This window comes from Macrobrachium rosenbergii, chromosome 35 (genome assembly GCF_040412425.1).
Source record: "Macrobrachium rosenbergii isolate ZJJX-2024 chromosome 35, ASM4041242v1, whole genome shotgun sequence".
NCBI classification, from domain to species: Eukaryota; Metazoa; Arthropoda; class Malacostraca; order Decapoda; family Palaemonidae; genus Macrobrachium; species Macrobrachium rosenbergii.
The window spans coordinates 2,817,189-2,838,422 of record NC_089775.1 but is presented as its reverse complement, the minus strand read 5'-3'; the positions used below and the strand labels follow the sequence as shown (position 1 = coordinate 2,838,422).

General features: G+C 34.7%; 1 long non-coding RNA gene across 1 annotated transcript; it reads left to right on the top strand.

The window, feature by feature from the left end:
- Positions 1–1,285: 1,285 nt before the first annotated feature.
- Positions 1,286–10,525, top strand: LOC136856335 (uncharacterized). Its single transcript, XR_010858313.1, has 4 exons — positions 1,286–1,400; positions 3,515–4,092; positions 4,717–4,822; positions 7,150–10,525. It is a non-coding gene; the product is annotated as an uncharacterized lncRNA (long non-coding RNA).
- The last annotated feature ends 10,709 nt before the right edge of the window (positions 10,526–21,234 follow it).

Genomic DNA, 21,234 nt, shown 5'->3' with positions numbered 1-21,234 from the left:
ATTTAATATATTTAAGCTTTAATTTACCTAATTTCAAGCTAATTTATCAATAAATTATCTTGTAAAAATGCATACAAGTTACATAACTTCAATAAGTTGCCACTCATAAATTTTCCTATAAATAACCAACTAACGTTCTCCCACATACACTAACTAATATTCATAATTAATGAGTCCGTATTTATTTTTACATAATAATATACATTCAACAAAGAAAAAGCTCTCACAGAGCTCCTAAAATCATAGATTATATATTGTGTCTTTGCAAGATATTACTAGATACTTTGTTTAGCATTATTTTAAGTCAAACTTGTCAATATCCTGCGTCTGACTCACTTAAACACTTACTAAACCAATGAACTTCCTTTTCTATATAAAATAAACTTATTTTTTACACGAAAATTTTAATGTTATTGTATTTACCTTTAGTCCTGTTTCCCATTTTAAAGGATGTTTACAAAGCATTTTACAGAACGACTTATTAAAAACTCCCCAAAATGCTTATTTTTCTCAATTATCTAATGTTTTTAGGACTTATTATTTATTAATTTTTATTATTTTTTATCATATTGTCCTTATATTGTCTTCTTAATGCTTTTGTGATTTACGTCAAGTTTTACTGTAAAATTAAAAGTGAATTTTATTTTGCCAGACATAAATAGCAAAAAATCTTTAAGATTTCATATATTTAAGTAAAGCATACCCTTAATAGTGCATATTAATTATTAATACTAATTAAAATTAGTATTATTTTTATATAAAATTAAATAACCTCATTAAAATATTTTTATATTGCAAAATATTAGGCATTAACAATAGTCAGTTATTGCAAAAAGCCAGCTACAGAATAGTTGTTAATTAATATTTTTAATTTGATTTATTTTATTAACAATTTCAATATAAATGAATAAAAACTAAACTCAGCTAAATACTTATATACTCATAAATCTTTATGTTATATCAAATCATTAAAATTCCTCATACATTAAGTAAAATCTAAGGTTGAATCTTCAAGTAAACAAAAAAGGTTATCAGTTAGTATTTAATTTTTCTTTAATTTTATTGTTCTTTAAACAGCCAATAGATGTCCTTTGCGTCTCCTTAAACTGTTTAAAAAAAGCCTAAAACAAAATACGAATAGTTACTAAATCGCTAAATAGTCAAGATAAATAATATATTTATAATATAAATAATTAATTTTGATATATTATAGATTAAAATCACCTTTTTATAGATATATATTTTATAATTTTTGATATTTCGATCTATAATATTTTATAGGCTCGTTATCCCCTCCCAAACAAACATGTCCGGCCGTCAATAATTTATAAAGTTTTCGTTACATTTTTACTTCGTTCTTGATGAATATCAGCTTAATATTCATTATGGCGGGATATGCGGTAATTATAATGATTATTTAATTATTTTATATAGTTTTTTGTTATATAAAACGTCTACTTTTTCATTTAAAGGCGACTGAAATAAGGGTGGGGGATCTTCAGTCCTAATCAGCCATATTGTTTTGTTGACATAATTGACGTTTCTCCTTCGTGAAAATACTTCAGAATTTCGTAAGTGTTTAGTATAAAGTTGTATATAAGTATAAGTTTCAGGAAAAGTGTTGTAAAGGAAGGAAAATGCAGTAAAAGCTGTTTATTTCAGGTGTGTAAAGTGGGGGTTTGGGAGGAGAGGGTGTGACTGTGGCCTTGTGTCAAGTTAATTCCTTTATTTGTGTCATTTTGAGTTGCTTATCTTCCTCAAGGATGAAATACATTTCAATCATTTAATTTGCAACTGGTAAATTTAGTAAAACTGCAGGAAACTTCAGCAGGTTATTCCTGCCAGCGACATAAACTCAAGTTCAGGCGTATCTGGAATACCACATTAATGTGCAAAAGTCATTTTTCATCCTGAAATACACATGGCCTGGTTACCCCTGAAATATGACAAAATATTTTCTGACCCCCGCCAGGTCAGGTCAGGGCACGGTGACCCAAGTTAGGTTTTTTTGGGTGGGTCGGGATATTTTTTGATATTTATGTCTTTGGTGTTTTTACCATCTTTTGTTTACGTTTTTACGTTCATGCCTTAGGGGCTGGTACCAACAGCGCTCATTTTGCACATAAACTGGTAGTTACCAAAAAACCAGAGGGGGCGCAGTAGTGGTAGTCTTCAATTTTACCAGTTGCCTAGCCTGTTTGGGCTCGGAGAAATGATAATGAAGGTTAAGGCTCAGGTTTAAAGCCTGAGTATTAGCCTATTAGTGTTATGAGTTTAGCGGGGCCGAGGAAACTATTAGAAACAGAATCAAATAGGTCCACTCTGTCTGTGGTGTCGATGTAGAAGGAATGGTGTGCAAAATAGTGGAATTTTTTGCACAAACCATGGGCAGTTGTGCACGATGCAGTTGTAGGCTTGGCAGTGCTATTATGAATTTGAAATATCTGATTGTTAGGTGTAGGATATGGTAAAATTTTACACGGTTCAGTGTAGGCAGGAAAGAACAGAATTATCAGTTTGAATGAGGTGAAGATATAAGTTTTTTAAGAAGAGGCCTAATAAAAACCATAGTCTGGGCTTAAAAGCACAGGATAAGCATAGTAATTCAATCTTTTAATGATGACAAGTTAGGTTAGTAGTTCCCGGTCATTTTTTAGCAGATGTAATGAAATTAAAGCTTGGTGCCGATGTATTTTCCTGAACACTAAACATGCTCAGCTCATTGTAGGTTAGTATAATTAAAATAAATCACTATAAATATTATTTCAAAAGGTTATCGTCAAATGGGCTTAGCAAATGAATTGCTGATATTGTTTTTCATACTGCAGAGTAGTTGCACAAACATCTCTCTGTTGCTCTGCAAGATGCCTCTTTTGGGGGCATACGAGGTTGGCAGAGTGCCCACCTCCCCATGGCAGGGCTAAGTGCCATAGTATAGGTTAGGTCAAGGGAAGGTTATGTTAGAATGTATCCCTGTTGAAATATATCTTTGATTTTCTTTCAAGCTAAATGCAACCAGATGGAAATATGTTAGCAACATTTCTGCAGTTTTACTTTATTTTTTAATCTTCCATATGAATGCAATATATGACAGTTTTTTGTGGAAATGATATTTAGTTATTCATATTTTGTGAAATGTCACAATGCATTTCATTTGTTTACTTTAAAAGCCACTAACAGTATTCCTTAATGGAAATGACAATATTTGTATACAATAAATAGACTTTCTAATTCATGTAATCAAACTTAGAATTAATTCAAGATCAAGTTCAGTTTTGGAACTTGGTCACAAAATCATTTTTCCTTCTGAGTTGAACAAAATTGAAGGGAATTTTCAATTTTTCTGGTTATGTCAAAAATGAGTTATAGAACTTTCAGTATAAGAAACTACTACTATTGATTCTTATAGTGCCGTAACTATATAATCACAGTACTTGTGTAATTGTGTAGGCATATCTTAAATATTTTTTTATAAAACTTTCTCAAATAAATTAACATAGATACATTTTTTCAGGCATTTTGTCATCGAGACCTATGATTGCCACAATGCATCTATATAGACAATTCTATGCAACTCCAAAATGCTTTGAAAACATCTGTCAGTGCTTAAGTTATGTCAGTTAAACAAAAAGGTGTATAACAGTTTTAATTACAGGTGCCATTGCATTTGGTAAAGCACTATTTCCCCCCTTCAGAATGCTAAATGCAGACAGTGTGTTTAAACCTGACAGTGAATTTAGTTATGCCCCTCAGCAAAGCAGTGCTATTCAGGTCCAATTGCTGGCACATTCTTTTGAGGTGGTAACGGTAAAGCGAAACTTTTAATTTCTCAGAGCCTAAACTTTTTTTGTATCTGATAATGGATGATTAGTTTAAATTAATGTTATCAATGAAGGTTTTAGAATTCACTCTTCAGCATGTTATTATATATTTTGTTTTTGGAACGAAGAATTAAAGTATTAGTATCGATGCATTTCGAGTTGTATTGAATTGCCTGTATGGATGTATCAAGACATCTGTTTGTATTGAAACGAGGACTTCATTGTCAAAACTAGAAGATGGAGAAGGATCAAGCTATGAACATTGAAATCAGTAAGTTTATGAAATGAACAATATTTTTTTTTATCTAGTTTGATAATCTTGGAAAATAGTAGATTATAATGACTGCTCAAATCTAACAATAGCTGAAAGGTTAATACGTATGCAGAAATATTTATTTTTTTTTAAATTGAGATAGGAGTAGTGTAATGCGAGGCCTTTTGCATCATGTAGCCTTGAAAGCAATGCTGATACGGTTATGAAGTTCATTTATACAGCACTGTAGACTACTTTACCTATTACCATAGCTGTCTGAATAATGCCAGGGTGGCTACGTAGGACCAGAAACTGCTTCATTTTTGGGAAACTTTTAAACTTGCAGTTTTGTTGTCTGCTGGAAAATGCTGGACTAACTTCACTACGGTAATGTGCGTAGAACTTGGAAGGAAAATGATTCATTAGGCTGTACGTCTTTCAAATATAAACTGATTTTATGAGCAATGATGGAGGTGCTTTGAAGGCGAGTCAGTTAGGTAGTGATGCTGATATTTGAATCTTTGTTGATTCATCTTGCTAATGAGCTTCATTTTTCCAGTAAGATTTTAAAATAACGCTTAACTGCTGAGGACATGTACAAGGATTTCTTACCAGGATCTGATTTAAGTTTGGTACTTTCAGGAGGATTATCTTGGTAAACTACAGTCAGTACGAGGATTCAAAGGGTGAGGAGCTCTGCGCATCTTATACTTGAGTGAGTCAAGAGTTGTCTGTCGTCTAAGTAAAGGTAAGACGTTGATGAAACTAAAGCTGTCCTACTAAATTTTAAGTTCAGTGCAAGACCCTCAAATACTGACTTTGATTTGTGGAAAGTAGAATCTAATGCTTTGAATGCTGATTAAAAATTGAAACAGGTTGTTGTATAGTAGGTCAGAGAACAAAGTAGAGTGGATTGGTTAAATTTTAGGGACAATATTAATAGAAAAGTCACTGGCTTGCATAAAATATAGAAAGCATTGTCCTGGGAAACTGAGCAAGGGAGGAGTTTGTAATTAAAAATCCTGGTAACTTGGTGGAGCTTTGTAAAGGAGAATTTGGTTTACAAAACAAGAATTGGAAGTTCTGTTGTGTCTTGAAATTATTTAGGATATTCTTGCTGCAGTTTTCTTAGGTATTTGATTCATTTTCAGATGCAGTGTGATTAGAGGTTGGTTTTTAAAACTTTATTGTATGACTGAGTTTTGTATGTAGAATTTAATATTGAATGAACTACAGTGTTTTTATGGTGCATCATTTAGATTAAAGTAATTATAATTTCAGAGATAACAGCCTATTTTTGCACCAACATATCTTCAATAAAAGTTTGTACTAATGTCAGATTGGTGCACAATCATTGTCCACTTTTGTAGTTACAACAGTCATTGGTTAATTACGTGAGAATCTGTGCCAGCTTTCATATAATGAAACTGAGATTTAAAATTAACGTATAGTATATCTCGTTGAATCTGTGTGGCTTCAATTGTTTCGATATCTGTTTAAACTCCAGCGGGCAAAACGATAATGTGGGAATACCCACAGGGCAGCCCAGGTAGCTTGACACAAAGCTGATTGCAAGCTCATAGACTCATGGGTATTTTCAAAATTGAAAGCTTCCCAATGTGTACTCTGAATTGTGAGAAAATACCTTGATTTATAGAAATTCATGTGTGAACTCAAACTTGAAACTAGATGATGGGCTATCACAACTCAATGTCTTTTGGACCATATTTGCATCATTAAAATCTAAGATCAAGTTTTGTATGTAAAAGTTCACAAATGCCAAGTAACTATAGGTTAGGTTCACATTAAAGACTATAGTGTGATTAGTAATAAGATATTTTGAGGGGATAATTGGTCTGCCTTGGAAAATTAAACCCACAGGTCTTGGGAAAAAACTCTTCGTGTTAACTGTAACCTTTCTTCTCCACAAAAATTAAAACTGGGTCTTTCCAGTCTCAAGTTTCTCCAGCACGGGTGGTTAGCTAAATGCTTCTTGCGTAACGTAGTAAGTAGTGTCTCCAAGGATGGTTCTACTTTTGTTCACCTGAACCTTAACTTTTCTGCTGAGTGGGGCTTTGTTAGAGAGTTTTGTTCTGAGATTGTAATCCATTAACTGCCCTCTTACCACGTATTTAGCTGCATTTAACTAAATTAAATAAGTCTGCGTTAGTGCTAGAAAATATTCAATGCCCAGGATATTCATACCAGAATTACAGATTGGCCTGCATTATTTTGTATTTTCTTTGATGCGCAGTCAGGACTGCGTAGTTTTTAAACCGATTGTAATGTGAAAGACATTTTTACTAAATTAACATTAAGACCTACATTATAACTCCTCTATAGTGCTTTCGCTATGCTACCCATTTGCGCAGATCTTTCCCAGGCACTGACCTCCAGAGTGTTTAGTAAAAGCCTGTTGGGGATTACAGTAAAAACGTAAACAAAAGACTGTAAATATCATAAAGATAATGACCCCCAAGAGGTATTAGTCCTAGATAACGACCCCCAAAAGCCGTTGGGGGTCGCTATCTAGGAGAGATCCATTTGCACATTTTAGACTACTACTAATAAGAAGGGCTTTTGTACTGAATAATGAGTGGGGTGTACATTGTTATTAGACTACCATTGAGTTAACTGTGGGAATACTTGGAGGATTCAGGAAAACAGAGAGGTTGCTAAAATTTTACAGGTGTCAAACTATTGAATTTTCATTCACAGGTTGTAATTAACCCCAATCAGCAATAATAATTATAATTACAGCAATATTCAGTTCAGATGTGGACCTGTTTATTGTAATTTCTCAGTGAAACTTTATCAGCTTTTTGTCGTGAAATTTTGCAGTGTAATCTAATTTGTAATTACTTTATTGTTTTCTCTGGCTGTACTTAAATAAAATTCAAGTAAGATTACTTTGATGAAATACCAAGAAGATTCAACACGCTTCTAAAATAGCCTCTCCCATCCTGGGTATAGGATGCTTGGAACCAGGCTATGATAGATAGTACATATTATAATACCTTGTAAGCCATTAGATCACAGTTTGACGTGTTACTAATTTCTTCTCCATCTCCTCAGGACGCTACAAGAATTAGCTGTTAAAGAAGAGCATTCGGTTCAAGAGATAGCAACAATATTATTCATCAAGCAAGTCATTTGTTGTTCATGATACAAATGTATTAGAAAAGTGGTCCCTTTCAAATGTTTGAAAGAGTCATTCTTGATAGCACTGAGGCATCATAATCTTACCTTCATTAGCTATTAAAATTATGATGAGAGTGGCCATTAGTATTGTGCAAGCGTTCAACTATCAGGGTCGTGAGAGTGCCGGTTGCTCGAAGTTGAGTCGAATTCAGCTTTGCTCTTTGTAATTCCCAAGTAGGAACTATAATTAGCTCACTATTATTCAGGATGCATGGTTCATTAATAACTCATATCAGTTTAATATTACTAATTAAGCATTTACTTAGTCTTATAGATTTTGATATAGGTTCATTTATAGCTCAGTATGTTTGAAGGGACACTTTTTTTTTTACTAGGATTTCTTATTCACTTTAATATCAGCTGTGAGTTCAGTGTATTTTAGGGTAAATAGTTTATTTTATTCTTTAATTTTTCTTCTTTACTATCAAGTATAAAGTAGTTCAGTTGACAATTTTGTATCATATCTTGCAGTCTAGTATGTTTAAAGATAGTTTTTTTTTTTTTGTGAACTTAGTATCACTTTTCAGGTAAATATTTGTTATTTTTAAATACATATTCACCTACATATGTTACTATTGATGTGCACTATACATAGGTCATTGTTCAGTGCTTATGCATCTGGGTACAGAGATTTTATACACCTAAGGCCTCGTAAGATTTGTAATAGGCTATTCCAATTATCTGTCATTTCCCTAAAGTCCATATATGATTCATTCAGAAAGTAATTCATTAGTTAAAGAGAATAGGTATGATTGATTTCATGGAATTTCTTTCGTGTGGTAGTCAGTATACTTAGGGATAGTTTTGTGGCGTGAAACTTGGGAGGTATTAACCTTTGTGGAATAGCTAATGTTTTCAGCTAAAGTACAAATGATTCATAATAGTTTTTCCCTATAAGTTTTGATAGCTGGTTCAACTAGCCTCCATCATAGGAGGGACCTAGTGTTGATGTTTTAGGTATACTCCACATAGCCTCAATCCATTGTTTGTTGGAGTGATTCAGTTATATCAGAGTTCCTGTAGAACTCAGTTCTTAATAGCTTCTAGGTCTCAGTGTACAGGAATAATATTACATTCTGAAATAGTTACATACAAGTAAATTTAGCCTATTTTTTATCTCACTCTGCTGAAAAAATTCAGGTTTTTATATACTTGTACTAAGACGACACACTCTTGAGTTTGTACGAGAGTTGCCATGCAAATATTGCTTCTTGCTAATCATTAAACAAAAATTAAGAGTCCGTGTTTCAAGAACTGTTGTGTATCTTATCAAGAGCATTATTATTATGGCATCTCTCCATATTTCAAGACACTGCTTCCTGGGAAGGGCCCAGATTAGAAGTTCTACTTCAAAAGTAGTCTGGTATGGTTAGCCATAGTTTTATAGGTCAGATTATTTGATAAGTAAACTCATATACAAAGTGTTAGGTAAAGAGGAATCCAATCTCACTGACAGTAACATCCTAGGTAAATTAATTGATTATTGCTCAAATTGAATGTATTACCTGAAAGACATTAAGTAAACTCGAATTCAAAATACTGCTTTGAGGGCAGTTTGGGTGTTAACTGTGGTATCTTGAGTATGTAAGTTAACTCAAAAATGCTCTTTTAGAAGAAATTTGACTAGGAAATATTTGATATGTGAATTAGTAAGCATTCTGAATTACAAGAAAGATTTATTCATCTTAACCTTACAATAACAAGTGCATTTTCTTGAAGGATTCAAGTTAATCTTGATAACTGTATTTTCGAGGCTTTTGTTGCAGATGTGAAATTCATTTCTTAGCTGTTAGGAGAGTGGCTGTGTAATTAATGGCTATTATTATGCCAGTCACATGTATTTTTTGACTTGTAAGTTCCCAAAGAAGATTGATTTCCCATGGAAGGTGTAAATAAACTAAGGTTAGGTTGAAGAAGTTGAACAGCAAAGTGGGAAGAGATAAGGGAACTGATTTCAAGCAAAGGGAATATCATTTATTTAGTCACCCTAAGAATGATTTGTGTGGAGCCATTTCAAGCACAGCATAGGTCCTTTTGGGGAACTAGTGAGATTTCAAATAGTTATCAAAAGTGACATTTTAATGGAAAGGTTTTATCTTGACATACAAGCAATGTAATTTCATTCAGTTTTTTTATTTGTATTTTGTTAAAGATATCTTTTAGATTTTTTGCCTTTTCAAACGCTGATGACTTGAGAAGTTGTCAGTTTTAGAATTCCCAGTGCCGCAGTGTCTTCAGAAATATCTTTTGTGATTTAAGTGTAAATAACATTTTTTTGGATTGTCAACATGTTTCGTAAGTCTTACTGAATTTCTGTAATGTGATCAAGTCCAAATTCATTTAACTGTAATTGTTAAAAACTCAATTCTAAAATGTGAAATAATGTCAAAGCTGTTGTAATCCCAAACGTAAACTGATATTGTACGAGAATTTCTGTACTTCAGCTTCTACCTCAGTTCTCACAAAGTCTCGTAACTTTACACAGCTCTGAAAGTCGACTAGGGTCATTTTAATAGACGCATGGCACAACAGAGCAAGAATGAAATTTAGTTAAACTGTAATGGGCCTAAAATCAATTCTGTAGACTTGTAACAGCATCTAGTCACTCCCTGGTTGTACCATATAGCAATTACTGTCTGAGTTTTGAAGTTTCCAATCTGTGGACAAAGAGCTGTACAGGTTGTCCAATTTGGCCGAAGTCTGCATTAACCTGAACTAGTTGTAATTCTTTGCAGTGTTGTTTAGTCGTAGAAACAACGATTTAGAGGTTTTTCTGAGTTATTATGAATAGCCTGGAAGTTGTTTCAGCTTCTGGAACCATCTCACCCCATCCATTCCAGCTGGATTTTATTTGTGAATTTTTAAACATGCACTGTTCATTCAGCGGCATTTATTTAGGCTACTGTACTTTAGAGTATAAAACACTTTGTATATCTACAGCATACCATGGAAGCTACAGTACTGAATACTTGTAGCAATGTAGAAGTGTCTTCTCATCTTCCAATTAGTAAGAACAGTCCACTCTTTTGAAGATTCTGTCGTAGTTAACACACTGAAACACCCTGCATTACATTGCTGAAGCCTTTTCATACTAACTGGAGGGGTCTTTGTCGTTTCATTCCAACATTTAGCTGGTCCCCTGGTGTAGTGGTTAGTGTCGTGGCATGCCACTCGGATGTCGCAGGTTCGCGTCTGCCCCGGGGCGATGAAATCACTGGTTCTGTATCATAATCAGTTATTGCTTTAGTGTGGGGTCTGCGGTGGGAGGTTGAAACCAACTTTCTTTGGAAACTTGAATTCCAAGTCAGTGTCATCTTGTTCCGTGTGAATAGGTTTCATCTGCTGAAATAATAATAATAACTAATGATAGTCATACTTTCTGATAGTCATATCTCTTAACTTATTTTTATCTAAGGTTGTCAAGGCATGAAATTTTAGTAAATTATGGGTTGTAAAGAGATTCAAGTGGATTCTCAATTTGTTTGTCACAATTTCTGATTATTTCATGTTTTGTGCCATGTTTTAAACTGTGATTTTGATCTTAATTTTAAAGAAAGGCACTTTTTGTTTTTAATTCTCAAGGCGGAGTGAGAACTAGAGGAGTGTCTTTACCCATTAATCTATAAACCTTGAAAGTTTAAAGAAAACTATTAATTATTGCGTCTTATTCAGCGACATTAGATGAAGTACAGAAGTTCTCTATGTATGTACATTGTGTAAATACAAAAACATGAAAAACTGTTGACAAAACTTGAAATAAAGGACTCCTTGGAGCCAACATTGTAATGCCCTGAGGAGGGAGTGTCCTCAGCTGGAGGTATTATAACCAGTTATCCGCTTTGAAGCTGACATGAGCTGTTTTCTAAGCTGACAGCTGCTTGCCAATGGGAAAATCCCTTAACGTACTTTCCTTGTGCTTAATAGATGTATTCGTGTTTTCTGTGATATGTTGAAGGATGTCGGGTCTTTTCAAATGTAAAGGAAACTTGTTATGTAGAGGGAGTCTAAGGGGGTTGTGGTAAGGTTACAACCGAGACAAGCCTTAAGTCCATTCTTGTGACTGAATTTCGTACTTAAATGCTTGATATGTGTCTTACGATCTGGCGTCTTGATCCTTTAGAGTTGTTGCTACCAGAATTTTGTATCAGACGGAGTTATAGCAGCCAAAAAATCTCATTGATTTTGTCTATGAATGACGAGAAAATCCATGATGTTTTCATTGTGATATCATATGGGATTTTCTTATACGTCTTGTTATAGAACTTGTCTTGCATTTAATCATGTAGAAAATGAGAAATTGTAATCAAAGGATGCATGTAATGCTGTATATATTTATGAGTGTGTTAGTTTTTGTAACAATTGGCTTTGTAGCTGATCAAAGTCTTACCTTGGAGCTCTGTGGAATAATTTACTTGTTAATATTTGTAGATAGGGTTATTCAGATTTGCTTTCAGAGATTTTTATATGACTGGCATATTTTCACTATGGAGAACTGGCTAAAATGACTTGGTATAGTTAGTTGTAAAGATACTGGTATAGATAATTTACAATTCTTTTAATTTTTCAAGAAAAATGTTGTCATTTATTGGACATTTTTGTACTTGCCACTTTTTACTTAGAAGTTAATTATTAGATTCTGTAGTTTAAGATACTTTTTCTTGGCCAGGTTCAGTATGGAAGGTTTTAAACTTGTTTAGCATAATTTACTGACATTTGACACCATATTTTTTTGGGGCAGAATTTATCATTCTTTTTTAATGGATTTGAGTAACTTTATTGCTTGCTGATCTTCTCTTACAGTAGTTTGCATGAAACTGTTTTACAAAATTAAAGTTAAGTACAGCATATAATTTACGTCCTCAGATATCTTAAAAAGTATAAATCGAGCGCATTAGGTCATCTAGAAAGTTTAAAGTTATCCTCTTGGTCATGTAAACGACAATACTTTTGATCACACGTCAGACACATGCCGTTGTTCCAAAAGGGGGTACCAGCTGGCGGCTCAAACGCCTTCTCATCCCGGGCTTTACACTTTATTCGTGTACCTGACATAAAGGAGGGATAGATACCGCAGTGGCCTTTTTAGAGAATGTGTGAGAAGCCTTGCAGATTTAGAACATCGTCAGTAATTAGGCAGAAGCTGGTTTGAATCTGAAACTTAAAAGAATTTTGATAGATGGTTGTCGTAGAATGGACAAAAAATTAACTGATTCTGAGAACTGTACTTTCAGTGGGGTTAGGGAAATAATTTTGAGGGAATTCGAATTATGAAGTGTGTGATTTCTATTTTGTCAAAAAATGGAAGCTGGTGATAAGTTAGCTGCCCCTTTTTTGAAGGTACTGAGATATTGAAGGCAAATTGTGGAGATTTTACTTCACTTTATGATGGTTTGTGGAGTTGAGGAATTTGCTGCTCTTTTCTTGCTAACAAAATTGGTAAAATGGTTACCTGAAAAACTTAGCACCACCTGTGATTTCAGACTTGTACTTTATCAGCCTTCAATGTACTGTGGTTTTAATTGTGTTATACTGTTTTCGATTTGACACATGGTAGCATTAAACTTCAGTATGACTCAGACTTGGTTTATTATCATTTTGTGATTTAGATTCCAAACTGGTATTTTTTCATTTCTCAAGTTTTACATGACAAATGGCAATTAAAATTCAAGACTGCAATATTTTTTTAAGATGATTTGCACCTTAATTCCAGATCTTCAGGATGAATTTTATGAATATTGAAGTTTTAATACTTTTTGTTGAATATTTCAAAAATTATACTGAATCTATCCTAGTTGAGGTTTAAGGATTTCGTTGTATGACGGTGGTTTTATGAGTTAGAATGAGAGAAATTAAAGATTAATATTTGATATAATTAAACTTAGTAATAATATTCTGGAATTAGGAGGTTCTAGTGAGAGGTTATAGTCAATGTTTTTTTGTGTCATAGACTGATGGGATTTTTATTCAGTATGCATGGGATATCTATAATGTGCCTTCATGATGGTCTAGATATGGACCACAGGAAAAATTTGGTTCATGATGATGGATTATGTAGTTCGGAAAGAATGAGTTTGTCGTTGCTGTGATTGGCAGTTGGTTAAGTGGGTGTTTGTTAGAGTCTGGTCCTCAGTGGATTTTATGTTCTTATGTTAGGTTGTGACACTGGTTTTTATGTGCTGTGGTTTATAGAGGACAGTAGGTTTGGTGTCAAGCAATGTATAGATGACAGTGGGTTGGTGTCAAGCAATTTATAGATGACAGTGGGTTTGGTGTCAAGCAATTTATTGATGACAGTAGGTTTGGTGTCAAGCAATTCATAGATGACAGTGGGGTTGGTATCAAGCAATTTATAGATGACAGTGGGTTTGGTGTCAAGCAATTTATGACAGTGGGTTTGATGTCAACAATTTATGGATAGGGTTGGTGTCAAGCAATTCATAGATGACAGTGGGTTTGGTGTCAAGCAATTCATAGATGACAGTGGGTTTAGTGTCAAGCAATTTATAGATGACAGTGGGTTTAGTGTCAAGCAATTTATAGATGACAGTGGGTTTGGTGTCAAGCAATTTATAGATGACAGTGGGTTTGGTGTCAAGCAATTTATAGATGACAGTGGGTTTGTTGTCAAGCAATTTATTGATAACAGGATTGTGTATTCTGAAATCACTTGATGACAGTGTAGTTTCATATGCAAATTAGTTGACAGTGTAATTTGACTTTCAGACATCAATTCATGCCAGTGGTGTTTTGGTTGTTCTGCCAGAGTTTCTAACAGCTGAGATTAACATAGTGACATTTTGTGATATCCATTTTGAGATTCAACTTCCGTGCCATTCTTGAAGGTAATCTGGGCTCCAGGTGATGATTTAGGGTTGCCTTGTTAGTGCTTGGTGATAGAATTCATCAATCATCTGCAACATCAGTAAAGTTTACTGTCCAGAATATGTCGGTTGATGTCTGAATGATGCCTGGGATTTGAAAAGCGTTTCTATATGATCAGCTGTGACTCAGAAAGTCTGTGTTCTTTCAACTATATTTTGATTTTGGAAGCTTGGAAGTTTATGATAGTCCTGGACTTTGAAAGTTTGCTGGTCCGTGGTACATTTCATGATATTTGGGCATATCTGCAAGTTTCTTAATGACATTTTACAGTCAGAAAGTTTGATGTTGAGACACTGTGTACAAGAAGTTTGTTATGTGAGAGAATCACTTTTATAATATCTCTTAAACTGTGATACATTTTTTAACACAGTGGAAGTTTGTTCCTTCAGAAATTCTTTGCTTTTTATATCTTTGCCATTTTGAAATGTCTTGTTTATTTGTAGTTTTGTGGGTTAAAAAGTCTGTTGTTTGAGTTGCTCTTGCTAAAGGATTGTAAGATTGCTTATGCCTTCAGGAATTCCATTGATTTGTTGCAAGTTTACCAACAGAATGCTTGCTAGATTTTATGCTTGTGCACTCAAGGTGTCTAAATTTGTGAGCTTTTGCCAAGAAAAGTCTTTGGCAAGAAATTCTTAAGTTTTGCACAGGAAGTCTGTTTATGTGTGTTTTTGCTCCAAAAGTCAGTAAGTTTTTATAGTTAGTGCATGTGTGATATTTGAAAGACCATTCACGCAATTTTGTCTTCATTTTTCTTGTAGCTTGTAAGTTTTATGCTGAAAAATCCTGTTAGTTCATGAGTTTTTCGTCTTGAAAGTCTGCAGAAGTTTTTGTCTTGAAAGTCTGCAAATTTAGTTTGTCCAGAAAGTACTTTTTCTTTTTTCAGGAAAGTGTGTTTGTGTTCAGGAGTTCTCATGTGTACAAAGGGTGTTGATCCAGAAGAGGTTTTTTTTTAGAAAGTGTGGGAAGTTTAGGAGAGAGTTTTACCTGGAAAGTGACACTTTGCCTTGAGCCATATTTCCTAGGAAGTGTTTCAGATTGGGAGAGGTGTTTGTGTAGAGAGCTTGTTAATTTCATGGGGCATTTTCCTCGTTTTTTTTTTATAAGGAACAGCTGTTTGTTTTCTATTAAAAGTGAGAAGTTTTTGCTTAGGAAATCTGAAAAAAGTTTGTTGATTTAGTTCATCGTTTTAAGAGTTTTTGTCTTGAAAGTCTGCGTCTGAATAATATCAGTTTTGATGAAAGTATTTTGTCACCAAAAGTACTTAGGTTTGGGAGTTTTTTTTTTCAAGAAAGTTGTGTATGTGTTCAGGAGTTTGAAATATATGTACAAAGGGTGTTGATCCAGAAGAGGTTTTTTTTTGTTTAGAAACATATCTGCAAGTTTCTTTGGTGTGTACAAAGTTTTGAGAGAAGATTTTTTTAACACAGTGGAAGTTTTTTGCTTTTTACCTTGGAATTTTGAAGTGTCTTGTTTATTTGTAGTTTTGTGGGTTAAAAGTCTGTTGTTTGAGTTTCTTGCTAAAGGATTGTAAGATTGTTTCAGATCCATTGATTTGGAGTTTACCAACAGTGTTTGTGATTTTATGAGCACTCAAGGTGTCTAAATTTGTGAGCTTTTAATGAAAGTCCGGCATTTTCCTTTGGCAAGAAATTCTGTTAAGTTTTTTGTTTTTGCTCCAAAGTCAGTTACAGTTAGTGTGATATTTGATTCACGCAATTTTTCTATTTAAAGCTTGAAGTTTTTGCTGAAAAATCCTGTTAGTTCATGAGTTTTTGCCTTGAAAGTCCTGGAAAGTTTTGTCCAGAAAGTACTTTGGTTTGGGAGTTTTCTTTTTCAGGAAAGTGTGTTTGTGTTCAGGAGTTCTCACCAAAAAGTTTTTTTGTTCAGTTGGTTAAGTTTAGGAGAGAGTTTTACCTGGAAAGTGACATTGTCTTGAGCCATATTTCCAAGTGAATTGGGAGAGGTGTTTCTGAGCCTTGTTAATTTAATGGATCAGTCCTCGTTTTTTGTTTACCTTAAAAGTTTTTGCTTAGGAAATCTGTTAGTTTGGTGGCCCCTAAAGTTTTGCTAGTTTAAGACCACAAAGTTTGTTCATTTGAAGAGTATTTCGCCAAGAAAGGATGGGAGTTTGTGGCCTGAATAATATCAGTTCGATTGGTACCTTAAAAAGTGTGTTAGTCTGATAACATTTTGTACCAAAAGTGTGCCAGGTTGGAGTTCCTACATCCAGTGTGTGTCAGATTAGGAGAGTTTTCTACCTAAAGTGTCAGTTTTGAAGAGTTTTGTGCCCACAATATTTGTCACTGTGTATGATTGTGCCCAGGATGTGTCACTTTGGGAGTTTGTACCCAAATACTTTGTCAGTCTGCAAGAAATTTGTACCCAAATGGTATGAGAGTCTAGATGAAATTTGTGCCCAAAAATTGTCAGTTTGAGAGAGCTCGATGCCTAAGAGTTATTCCATTAGAAAGCTTTTTTTATGTAGGTTATTGTTCTTAGAAAAATGAGATAAAAAGTCAGCTCATCTCTTAAATGCTGACCAAGAAACAGTGGCTTGAAGTTATGAGAAACATGAGGTTAGTCAGCAGCGTGGTACTATTTAGCTTTTGAAAGGCAAAAACCGAAGTTCGGTTCTTAATGTCTGAAAAGCTATAAACTTTTCAGGAAGTTCTTGAACTTGACGGAGATAGTCCTGTCCTAATGGTTGATACAGAGTTGCAGTTTTAGTGTATTTGTAGCCCTGTTCAAGTGAGGTACATGAAAGTGGCAGTTTTCCTGGTCTAGTAATGTTCTTGTGAGTGACACAAAATGGCAGTTTTTATTTTGAAGGGCTGTTTAGGTGGCTAATTTGAAACTGCAGTTTTCATAGACTTGTCTGTGTTGAATGTAAAATCTCCATTTGTATCGTCTTGTAATTGATGAGGAATATGAAAAAGCAATTGTTAGTCATGCAACCCTGTTTAAATGAGCAAAACTAAAATGTCAGATTCGTAATCTCTTAGAAACCCGAAACCGAAAAATTTGAGGTAACGCCCAAACTTCAAACCACCAAAACGAATGTTCCAATCAGGTGCCGGACATTCCTACCTAAATTACCTGACAATGGAATGACTCTGTAAGGCGTTATCGCACGGAACCCAAACTGGCCCGGTGGTCCACGTGTACGGCGAAGGCTGACGTTAGTCCGACCTCCTGTCCTGCTGGGGGAGGAAGAATTCGGGGCAGGGGGGACAGTAGCTTTGCACGTCTCCGACCATTTACCCGACTCAATCACTTACATTGAATGGTGTCCTTTAGGCCTACAGGATGAATTGGTGGCTTTTTTGGGGGAAGGGGGGGTTGCCGCAAGGCGCGCTTGTTCCGCCGAAGGCATTTGGCTCGCTTGTCTGCTTTTGGGGGGACTGTGTGCGTCTCGGTGTAATCGATTGCTTTTGTTGTAACAGAGACCGGAGGATGACTTGTAGTTTTGAATGGAATAAAGTTAATTGAATTTTGTTCGTAAGTTTATTTATTGAAAGAATGTAGATGAATATTTAAATCTGATAATTAAATATTGTGGATAATAATTTGGTCAGTAATCTGCAGTTAAATACCACAAAATTAATTTTATTAACTTTTAAAAAGTAATAATCTTAAATTAGGGCATTAAATTTAGGAAGTAATTCAGAATTTTTGTGTCCAAACTTGAAAGGTTTAACAGCAACAGTTTCTGACATATTATAGCATTTTACTATTGAAATTTACATCAATTAGCCAGTGTTCTATACAAAATTGAAGTCTTCTTATGTTTATAAACATGACCAGTGTTCGATTTTGTCATCAATAATAACGTTTTGATGTTAAATTGGCGGCAAAATGATGGGATATGTCAAGGGAATAGGCCTAGATGGTTAGAACCTGAAGCTATTTTAGTCAGCTCCATATTGAGAAAAGAGTCAGTTTTCGTATAAATATCACTGGAAATAAAGCAAAATATCCCAATCTATTAATATCCATAAATAAATTATCCATTTAAGCTCAAAAACCAAGAGTTACGTCAGATGCAAAGTCAATATCTAGAGGAACTAACGTCCGTGAATATATTTAGCTTAGTCTACGTCTCCTTTGGCTTAATTTCCCATTTTCTACGACGTAGCAAGACCCGTTTTCTATAAGAGGACTAACTTTTCGTGACGTCATTCGTAGATAAACAACGGTTTTTTGGTCCCGTTTTCTCTTACGACGGAATTCTGGTTTAACGAAATATGGGAATTTCACGCCGCGTTTCGTAAGACGCCATTATCAGCTTATAACTCTTTAAGCTACGTGATTCAGTTACGTCAAATGACGTCATCAGATGCGAATGACGTCATCAGAGGTTTGTAGTGGTTTATATAACCTTATCCTTCCCCCTTTATGGACTTCCCTTACGTAATAAGTCCCCCTTTTACGTTAGAAAGAGTCGGCTTTCTTTAGCGTTTAGAGGAAACGGGAATTGGAAAGCTTAGGTACGTAAGGGGGTTCCCTAAGGTAATCAGCTGTCAGCTTAGATCGAGTCGGGTTCTAAAAGCTGATGGCTGGTTATAATTACCTCTAGCTGAGGGCGCTGCCTCGTCGAGGTATTGCAGTGTTGGCTCCAAGGAGTAAAAAAAGGATATTTAATTTGTAAATTTATTGGTTTTAAATAAAAATGTCAGGATACGATAATGGTTTTTATTTCTTAGATTGTACATTGCTAATTACGTGGTTTCGACATGGGGTTACATTGGACTTTTCAAACATGGCTGCTATAATCAGTTAATGACGTAATTTGCGTCATTAAATTTGCCCTTTTAAGTATATAGTCAGTCATTTAACCTTGGTGATTTTTCCAAAAGTTCATGACGTCATCTGGAAAACTACACGCCTCATTTATGACGTCATTAGCTTATCGAGACGCGTTTGTGACGTCATTGTCATCGACAAGTCAGAATCTTATTTTTTTTTCTAATTTCTTTTGTAATGACGTCATCTAATTTAAAATCGAACTGCATCGATGACGTAAAAACCTTTTCATATTTTTCAAATTCATTACCACTAATCGGGGTCGTTCAATGGCTTCCTTTACAATGGATATTTTTCATAGAATTCCTTACTAGGTCCACCGGTTTCGGGGGTTTACTTTTAACTGGGCCTATCAAACCGTAGCCCATTTCGGTTCAAAATTATTTTTAATAAATAAGCCGTTTCGTCAAGGGCATTTTTTAGGCAATTTTTTTTCATTTTGGACCCATTACTTTTTTTAAGATTGGATTTTTTTAATGGACCTTTTTATTGGCTTGTTTTATGTTATGAACATTAAAACCTGTTTTCTAGAGAGGCAACAATGCAAATCAATTTCTGATACCCAAATGACCTCAGGGTATACAAAAGCAACAAAAAATTTCAAGAGCAAATCAGCAAGATTGAGAAATGTCTATTAGTTGATAGACATTAAAAAAAGTATTAAAGAGGTGATTACAGGTGAATTTTAACCTGTCATACAGGAGTTTTACCTAGGTTAGGGCCTACTAAGGGCATTTTAAAATGAAAATTTTGGCACCAAAGGGAATACTTTAAAATCACTCAAATTGGTGTTGGCACAGCCATTCAAACAATCCCATTGCAATCAGCAGAGTGGGAAGCAAGGACTCAAAGCCCGTATTAGGACACTAGACATGAAGATGAGGCACCCCAATTGAACAAATGAAACGTCATAAAATTTAGGCTATAAAGACGTCCACTAGGGCAAGCTAGAACCAGCTTAGCCAACAAATGGATTTAAAGATTTGACTGAAGAGAATTTTTGCCAAGGTATGGCTCACAAGTTCTGGTTTTGTAGGAATAAACACCATTGGTGGATTTAGACTGGACAAAGTATCTACTTGTGAATTTATATCTACCTCAAAAATACTGAAAGGTCAGACATTAGGACACTCAGAGAACAAGACAGCAGTTGATGGTATAAGCCCCTTGGCAAAACCTGACGCAAGACTTGTGGACTCGACCTCCGAAGCTGGTCAAGAGAGGTGGACCAATATTCTTTGCAAAGTGCAAATAATGTAGTGGTAGCTCCACGGCCACGTGAATAGGAGTCTTCCTTGGCAGGCTCCTAAAATCCACCAATGACACAAATGACAAATTGGGGAGGTCCAGCTTGGGGTAACATTTTGTCTCCAAGAGCAAGACGGTTTCTGGAGCCCTTGAACTTACTCGTAAGACTTCTTCACACGAGATGAGATGGACTATTGCTCAGTAAACAGACCAATCCAGTTGAATATCCACTATAATTTTACTTCCTGAAACCAGGAACAAAAGGAACAAAGGTGGCAATCATTCGAGGAAATTTATAAGAACCTCCCTTAGTGACAAAGACCTAAGGGTACAGAGTTGCTGTTGCTATAACCATATATGAAGAGAGGGGTCTAAGCCCCTTCAGGGCTACTCAGGAACACGATCAATGAACTTAACAAGAAATGATGCTTGCAAGTTGCTCGTGCTAAAACTGCAATAACCTTCTGTTACCTTGTATTCAACTTGAGAAGTCAGAGAGAGAGAGAGAGAAGTCAGAGAGAGAGAGAGAGAGAGAGAGAGAGAGAGATATATTACCTATCAATGAAAAACAAAAGACACATTTATTTAAAAGAACTATCAAATATTACATATCCATTACTGACCAAAACTCCAGCCACATAAACTTTCAAGTTTACAGATTTACAATCTCTTTAACAATCTTCGTAATATTATACAATCCATGTAACCTTTACATCTGATCCATAAAAAAAAAATTAATTACTTTTCCCATACTAACCCAATACTTGCCCTTAACTTAGCCTAATTCATGTTTTGTTTAGTCCCAGACACCATAACCCACTGCATGTGAGAAAGGAACAATTGGGTCTAGTAGGTTGGCCCAAGCAAGTAAGAAACCTGAACTAATTATCACAATTAGTTCAAATGAAAAAGTCAATGATTTGACAAATTTCTTTCGAAGATTTGTTTCCAATACGACAGACATAAGGTGTTGGTTGAAAGTTGTACAATCACTAGTTTTATTTTAAGCACCGATCCGCATTCACT